This window comes from Phoenix dactylifera, chromosome 11 (assembly GCF_051530095.1).
Source record: "Phoenix dactylifera cultivar Ajwa chromosome 11, Ajwa_hap1_PhDact_Kaust_v1.1, whole genome shotgun sequence".
Lineage (NCBI taxonomy): Eukaryota > Viridiplantae > Streptophyta > Magnoliopsida > Arecales > Arecaceae > Phoenix > Phoenix dactylifera.
In genome coordinates this window covers 177,704-185,531 of record NC_143200.1, presented here as the reverse complement: position 1 = coordinate 185,531, position 7,828 = coordinate 177,704, and the positions used below count along the sequence as shown (strand labels likewise).

The following is a 7,828-nucleotide window of genomic DNA, read 5'->3' as shown; positions in this document are numbered from 1 at the left end:
GAAAACTATGGATGTCAGTAATATTCTTAGGTTCAGGCCATTCAACAATTGCAGTGATTTTCACAGGGTCAGCAGATAAGCCCTTAGAGGAGACTATATACCCTAAGAAGTTTACGTGAGGAGTGAAAAATGAACACTTCTTGAGGTTAGCATAGCGGCTCTCGTTGTGTAAAGTCGTACAAACTTGCCTTAAATGGATTAAATGTTGCTCCTTAGATTGGCTATAAATAAGGATATCGTCAAAGTACACGACTAAAAATTTGCCTATGAAAGATCGTAGTACTTGAGTCATCACTCGCATAAAGGTACTAGGAGCGTTTGAGAGGCCAAAAGGCATTACCAGCCATTTATAGAGGCCATCTTTTGTCTTAAAGGTTGTCTTCCATTCATCTCCTGGGCGAATCCGGATTTGATGGTAGCCACTTTTTAAATCAAGCTTGGAGAAAATCGTGGCACCTGCCATCATATCCAACATGTCGTCGAGCCGGGGAATAGGAAAACGGTACTTGACCGTGATTCTGTTAATGGCCTGATTGTCTACACACATTCTCCAAGTTCCGTCTTTCTTTGGAGTAAGAAGGGCAGGTACGGCACAAGGACTTAGACTCTTCCGAATAAATTTCTTTTGTAGGAGCGCTTTAATTTGCCTTAAGAGCTTTGCATGCTCAGAAGGATTCATCCGATAATGGGGCAAGTTAGGAAGAGTAGCTCCCGAGAATAGATCAATGGCGTGCTGAATATCACGCAAAGGGGGCAAATGATCCAGAAGATCTTCGGGGAAAACTTCCTTGAACTCCTCAAGGATAGCTAGGGCTTCAGCCGGGAACGTGCTTTGAAGATGTGGGTGAAGCTCTTTAACTAGTAGAGCAAACACCGGAGAGTCATTAAATACGTTCCTCTCAAATTCCGTAGGACTAAGGATATGGAGTTCCTTCCCTTTAGAGGTACTCTTGGTTGTACTCTTATCTAGTGTTTTGGGCCGTAAAGGATTAAGCTTAATCTGTTTGCCCTGGAATACAAAAGAGCAAGAGTTAGTTCGACCGTAGATAGTGACATCGAGGTCGAACAACCAAGGTCTTCCTAATATCAGATGACCTACGTCCATTGGGAGTACGTCACACTAGACAGTGTCTTTGTAAGAAAGGATTTGAATAGGTACAAGACACCTTTCCTTAATGTGAATGGATGACATGTCGATCCAGGAGACCTTATATGGTTGAGGTTGGGAAACTGGAGTCAGACCCAAGTGGAAGACAATGCTGGAAGATATCGCATTAATGCAGCTCCCGCTATCAATGATAACTTTACAATCTTTTTCTCCGCACTTAATGTAAGTGTGGACAATTGAGGTTCATCTCCAGTCATCAGTGTCCTTAGGCTGAGTAATTGCACACCTTACTACATTCATAGTGGGTTGGTCAGATTCGTGGGCAATTATCTGGGGTGTAGTTCGGATACAACCTAAATTGTGTGATTCTTCTTCAGGTACGTCTTCGACATTTTGAATATCCTCTAAATTGGGCTCATAAATTTGTTCCTCCAAATTATCTATGTCATTCTCCTGTTCTTGTGTATCAATAACAAGGGCCAGATTTGCACATTGGGAGGCAACATGACCAAACCCTTGGCATTTAAAACACTGAATTCTTGAGTTTGTTTTTGGAGGTTCACCTAAAACTCCTTTGCCTTTAATATCATGGTTTTGGATAGGTGTAGAAGAAAAGGGCTTAGGTGGGACAGACCCGATTGGGGCCTGGGTCCAGATGGTTGGGTACTAGTGGGAACCCGCCTGGTGTCAGGGCGCCTAGCAAACATGGTTTTAGAAAATTGCTCATAGTTTTGCACAAATGTATATGCTTGGTCTAAGGTGGCCACTTCACGAAGGATAAGCTCTTTCCTAAGCTCATCATTTAGGCCTTGTCGAAACCAGCTCAGGATCATACGTTCATCTTCAGCTACATTACTTCGCATCATAAATTCGTCAAATTGAGCGATGTAATCAGTAGCTGTGCGGCTACCTTGTCTTAAATTGTTCCATCAATCTAGGAGGTCAGCTTGATAGCTTAATGGAATGTATTTTTCTTTTAAGTTTTCTTTCATTTCTACCCAATCAGTAATAGCAGGTTGATGTCTCCTAGCTAACAGTTGTTCAGTGTTTTGCCAAAACTGCTTAGCTCGACCAAGGAGTTTCATTCTAGCGAATCGAACTTTTTTGTCCTCGGACAGGTTGTACCACTCAAAGAAGTGGTCCATTTCGTGTAACCAATCGGAGAAGACTTTCGAGTCAAGACGACCGTCAAAAGTGGGGGCTTTCACCCTAATGCCTCTCATTACATCTTCATCAGGGTCACGAGGTTCTCTAGGTTCTACGTTATGTCGGTAACTTCTATCAATATTAGGAAAGGGACCTGGTCCTCTAGGGCGAGGGTAGGCATGATGCTGACCCGGAACATACCTATTATCAAAATTGTCTTACCGAACAGAGTCTTGTTGTTCTAGGAGTTGTTCTAGGGTGTCATCCCCTTCAAGACCTGGTAAATGGGAGGTACTAGCTTTCTTAAATTCAATAACCCGCTGAAGTGAAGCCTCGATTGAATCAAGTCGGGTATTAACCTGGGTGGACATTGTGGTTAGGTCATGAATTTGGGCATTGTTGTTTTGGACTTGAGCGTTAGTGTCTTAGATAGCCTTTAATAGAGCTTCAATTTTGGAATCCATGCCTAATTGGAACTCAGGATGAGATGCGACACGACCACTACGTAGATGCATAAAATGAATGAAAAATGTATGATCCTACCAACTATAAAGGTTCCTAAGTAGACCTAATGCATGAAATGAATTCAAAATTGCAAAGTATATGCTCAATGTAAACTAAAACTACTCCCTAGCAAATAGTTATTGCAAACTGAAAATTAATATAAGACGCAGGCCAACAAGTAGCTGCAATCAAGTAGTACCAAGTTCGCGGACTATGCAAGGTGTCACGGAGCCACGTAGGTCTCCCCGATTTGATCTAGCTCCACAGTTAATATTAAAGAAATGTGACTACTAGGGTTCCTGTTTGTCTTGTGGATGTGTGTGGTTGCGTGTGTTTTGAATTTGTGGAACTCATCACCAAGCACAAAAATGCGATAATTAATGCTAATTTAAATGAACAAATTTAACTTGCAGGGGAGGGAAAAACAGAGCTGACCCAATTTGGAGAGAGGCCTCTGCTCGCAGAAGATGTTCAGGCTGAAATAGTGCTGGGAAGATGGTCACTGCGTCGCAGGGTCGTCACTACGACAACTTCCGTGGAGGTGGTCGGAGCAACTGATGGCGGCTGCGGTTGGGGCGGTCTGTGGTGGTGGCTGTCAGAGTTGACAGTGGTGGTGCAGCAGCCATCGGTGGCGATGGCAACGTGGCGGCGAGGACAATGCGGCAATGACTAGCAATGGCGAGCGGCGGCACGGAAGAGCGGGGGCGGCGTACGGCGCAGTGGTGCAAGCAGCAAAGATGGCAGCGGCAGTGGGAAAAGGGCGGGGGCACAGATAGCAGTGGACGACAGAGTAGGTGGCGGAGGTGGTGGGCGTGGGAAGTGGTGGCGGGTACGGAAGGGCCGGCGAGTGTCTTGCGGTGCAGCAGCAGCTGCGGGAAGGAGAGAAACGGCGGCGCGGTGGTGCGAAGAAGAATTGGCGGCGGCGGCAGTGACGGTGGGCGAAAGTGGTGACGGTTGAGAAGAGGTGGCGTGAGGTGGCGGAAAGCGGTGGTCCGAAAAACCAAGGAAGAAAGTCGAGAAAATAAGAAAGGAAAGAAGAAAACTCCCGCACGTGCGTGACTTACGCGTCACGTGCGGTAATTCTTTTTTTTTTTTTTGATAACCCAAATGGACTCGGGTTATCGAGTTAACAGACCCAACCCATTAAGACAGTCCGATCCGCAATATTGAATTTTGAATTTTGAATTTTGAATTTTTTTTGAATTGGTTCGGGCTAATGGGTGATGGGCTAACGAGTCTAGACCTTACCCGCACTGTAGATCATCTTCCACCTTCGACCGTTCGACGCTCCCGACAGATCATGCCTGATTTCGCGGCGGTGGTTACGAGAAGGCATTGCACCGGCGGAGGAGAGTGCTGGGGCGGCGTCTCGTGAGGAGGCGGCGTCCTTCTCCTGGTTCCAGCCACGAATGGTGGCAGTAGGGTGCGGCCGAAGCTTTTGGGATGACGCGGTGGTTTCCAATGGCGAATCGGCGGCGCTGCGAGGTGAAGGTGGTGGTTGGTGCATGCGTAGTGGCGGCTGGAGGGGAAAACGACGAGGAGGCCGGCTTATTCGCCTCCCGGGCCACTATGGGGTAGCCGGCAATGGAGTTTTCCCTTTCTGTGCGGGAACCGAGAGGGAGGGGATAGGGAAAGGAGACGGAGGCGGTGGTGGCGGGGGACGAAGGCGACGACGGCGTATGGTGAGGAGGACCGGTGGAGTGGTGACGGGTGGGAAGCGACCGACAGGAGGGTTTTGCCCCTTTTGTCTTCACGGGAGATGAGATGAGGGAGAGGGAAGAAAACAAAGAAGAAAGGGAACGCCCCTTCTTCTTCGGAATGCGTGTTGTGCAGTGACCCTCCGTACGATCGGGCGTCTGCGGTGCAACTACTCCAGCAAAATACAGATGAGGAAAAGGCTGAAAAGGAATCGGTGGGGGTCCGTCCATAAACAGGATCCTTTGACTTCAGCAACAGAGGCAAAGTCGGGCCTGCTCTGATACCAAAGCTGATGCAGGACGGAGGTAAGGGATGGAGAGGCAGAGGGAAAGAGGAGAAAAAGAGGGGAAGAAGAAGAGAAGAGGAGAGGGGGAGGAAGAGGAAGAAGGCTAATTTTCATGCATCATTTCTTTAATTCTAAACAAATGCATGCCCCATATATATATAGGGCCACAAAATAACAAATAGGTCCCTACGAAGAAAACAATTCGAAAAAGGTCCTCAAATGACAATATGCAAATTAATCCTACCCACATAAAATAAAAAATAACATAAATCAATCCAACCACAACGAAAGTGGCTGGACTGTCCTCCTGTGACGATCGTGATCTTGTAAAATAATCAGTCCAGTACTCATGTCCGTACCAATTATTATTATTATTATTATTATTATTATTATTTGGCACAACGGTGGTTTACATATATTGGGTGTGAGAAAATAGAAGTTTACCTAAAAGGCTAGGCACGGACCCACTGTCCGATTAGACAATTCCACCGGAGGGCACTGCCGTGACAAAAAAGGAAAGATGTTACAATCTCATGAATGTAATACCAGCAGCATCCGCTCAGACCAAAATGCATATTAAGTCGGGAGGAAAGCCCCGAACCCTAAGGGCTCGTTTGGTTCGCAGAAAGCATTTTTTCTCCTAGGAATATGATTCTTGGTAAACAAATTTCTAGGAAGAGGATGCCTAGGAAAGTACTTTTGGTATGTTTGGTTGACAATGGAAAAGTGACAAATTTCCAAAGTGCTTATGTTTGGTTGGTCATCCATTTTCCTGGGAAAGTTATATATAATTTCTATTATGCCCTTAATAAAAATTAGGTCTTTAATGCCTCTTTAATTCTTCTTTAATGCTGAAGGGTCTTTTTGAAAAAAAATAAAAATGAAGTGATTTCCGCCATGGGAAAGGCTTTCCCATGAAATGAAATGTGGAATCATATTCTCATGTAAATATAACTTTTCCGTCTTTTTTCTTTGAAAATTCCAACCAAACAAAAGACATCTCATTATTTTTCTGGTGACCACACTTTTTCTCCTCCTTTTTCCGCACGAGCCCTGAGATGATTGATGATCAGGAATATCGGCATCATCAAAATCTGGGGAAGCGTTAACAAAATTAAGAAAACGGCGGGGTGGGGGAGGTGAGATTCGAACTTACCATGACAGATAATTACGGAACTCGCGATATCGGATGACTCGAGTTTCACGTGATTTCTGACATCTTCCCCTTGTCGAATATTCAAAGCACGGAACTCAACCAGATTCCCCTTGTCGGAACACCAAAGTCGGACGGCGACTGGGGAGGAGGAGACATCCATATGCATCCCCCTTTGCCCCAGTCGCGGTCGGTGTCCATTCCATCGGGTGGAAAGAATGGATGCTCCAGCGACGACGGAGGTCCGAATCCTGTCGAGACGCATGGTCCGACCCAGCCAGAGCCGGGGGGTGATCCATCTCACCCCGTGGGATCTCAAGATGCTCTCCGTCGACTACATCCAGAAAGGCATCCTCTTCCTTAAACCACCACCTCCTCCTCCTCCTCCTCCTGCTGCTGCTGCTGATGATGATGATGCTGCTAAAACGCGATCAGATGAGCAACGAGAAGAAGACGGCGGGAAGGAGGAGGAGGACTCCTCCCCCGTCATCATCTCCGACCTGCTGTCCTCCTTCGCCCGTGCCCTCGACCACTTCTTCCCGCTGGCTGGCCGCCTCGCCACGGCGAAACACGAGGAGACCAACTCCCTCTCCATCTTCCTCGACTGCAACGATGAGGGAGCCGAGTTCATCCATGCGTCCGCGGCCACTGTGACGGCGTCCGACGTCCTCGCCCCGCTCTACGTCCATCCCGTCGTCCAGTCCTTTTTCCCTCTCAACGGCGTGCTCGGCTGCGACGGCCTCTCCACGCCGCTCCTCGCCGTCCAGGTCACCGAGCTGGCCGACGGCGGCATCTTCATCGGCTGCTCCCTCAACCATGCCGTCGCCGACGGCAGCTCCTTCTGGCACTTCTTCAACTCCTGGGCCCACCTCAGCCGCGACCGCCACCAGGTATCGATCCCCAATCCTCCCACCATCGACCGCTGGTTCCTCGATTCGTGCCCTCCTCCTATCCGTCTCCCCTTCGCCGACCGGCTGGACTCCATCCAAAGGATCTCTTTCCCTCCCGTGAGGGAGTGCGCGCTCCATTTCTCGGCGCGGTCGATCGCGAAGCTCAAGGCCAGGGCCAACACGGAGATGGGCACCGACCGGATCTCCTCCCTCCAGGCCTTGCTGGGCCACCTCTGGCGCTCCGTGGCTCGTGCTCGCCGCCTCGACCCCACGCAGGAGACCACGTACTCTGTGCTGGTCGGTTGCCGGTCGCGGCTGGGCCCATCGCTCCCCGCCACCTACCTCGGCAACGCCATCATGATCGCTCGAGCCAAGTCGACGGCAGGGGAGCTGTCGGAGCACGGCCCCGGCTGGGCGGCCTGGCTCCTGAACCGAGCCGTGGCATCCTGCGGCGAGGCCGCGACCAGAGACTGGCTGGAGTCGTGGGCGAAGGAACCATCCTTGGTCCGCATGGACCATTTCAATCACTGCGACCTGGTCACGGGGAGCTCTCCCCGGTTCGACATCTACGGCAACGACTTCGGCTGGGGGAGGCCGGCCGCGGTTCGAAGCGGGGTCGGGAACAAGGTGGACGGCAAGGCCACCATCTATCCAGGGCCCGATCCAGGGAGCATGGCCTTGGAGGTCTGCCTCTCGCCCCAGGCGCTGAGCTCTCTGCTTCAAGACCAGGAGTTCATGCAAGCAGTAGGCAACGATGGGGCATAATAAATCATCCGATTAATGATTTTTACTGTTCCATGAATTTCGAATAATAAGATGATGTCGTGTGGGCATTCTGGTAGCCGTAGGTCTGAAATGCCCGATCCCCTGCCCTGCCCTGCCCTAATTTGTCTTCCCATGGTTTTGCACCGACAACAGATGTTACGTGGTGCGTCTTCTTTTTTTTTTTTGGTTATTTGGTTGTTTGTGTTGGTCATGTTATATGGGATCACATGGCCCATGAATTTTTTTTATTATAAAGAGACTAGTGGTTGTGATGTTAG

At 49.0% G+C, this 7,828-nt stretch overlaps 1 pseudogene across 1 annotated transcript; it reads left to right on the top strand.

Annotated features, from left to right (window-relative positions):
- The first annotated feature begins 5,551 nt into the window (after positions 1–5,551).
- Positions 5,552–7,827, top strand: LOC103698661 (putative acetyltransferase At3g50280 pseudogene; annotated as a pseudogene). The gene has a single exon (XR_015970954.2). The product of XR_015970954.2 is annotated as a putative acetyltransferase At3g50280 pseudogene (transcript).
- The last annotated feature ends 1 nt before the right edge of the window (position 7,828 follows it).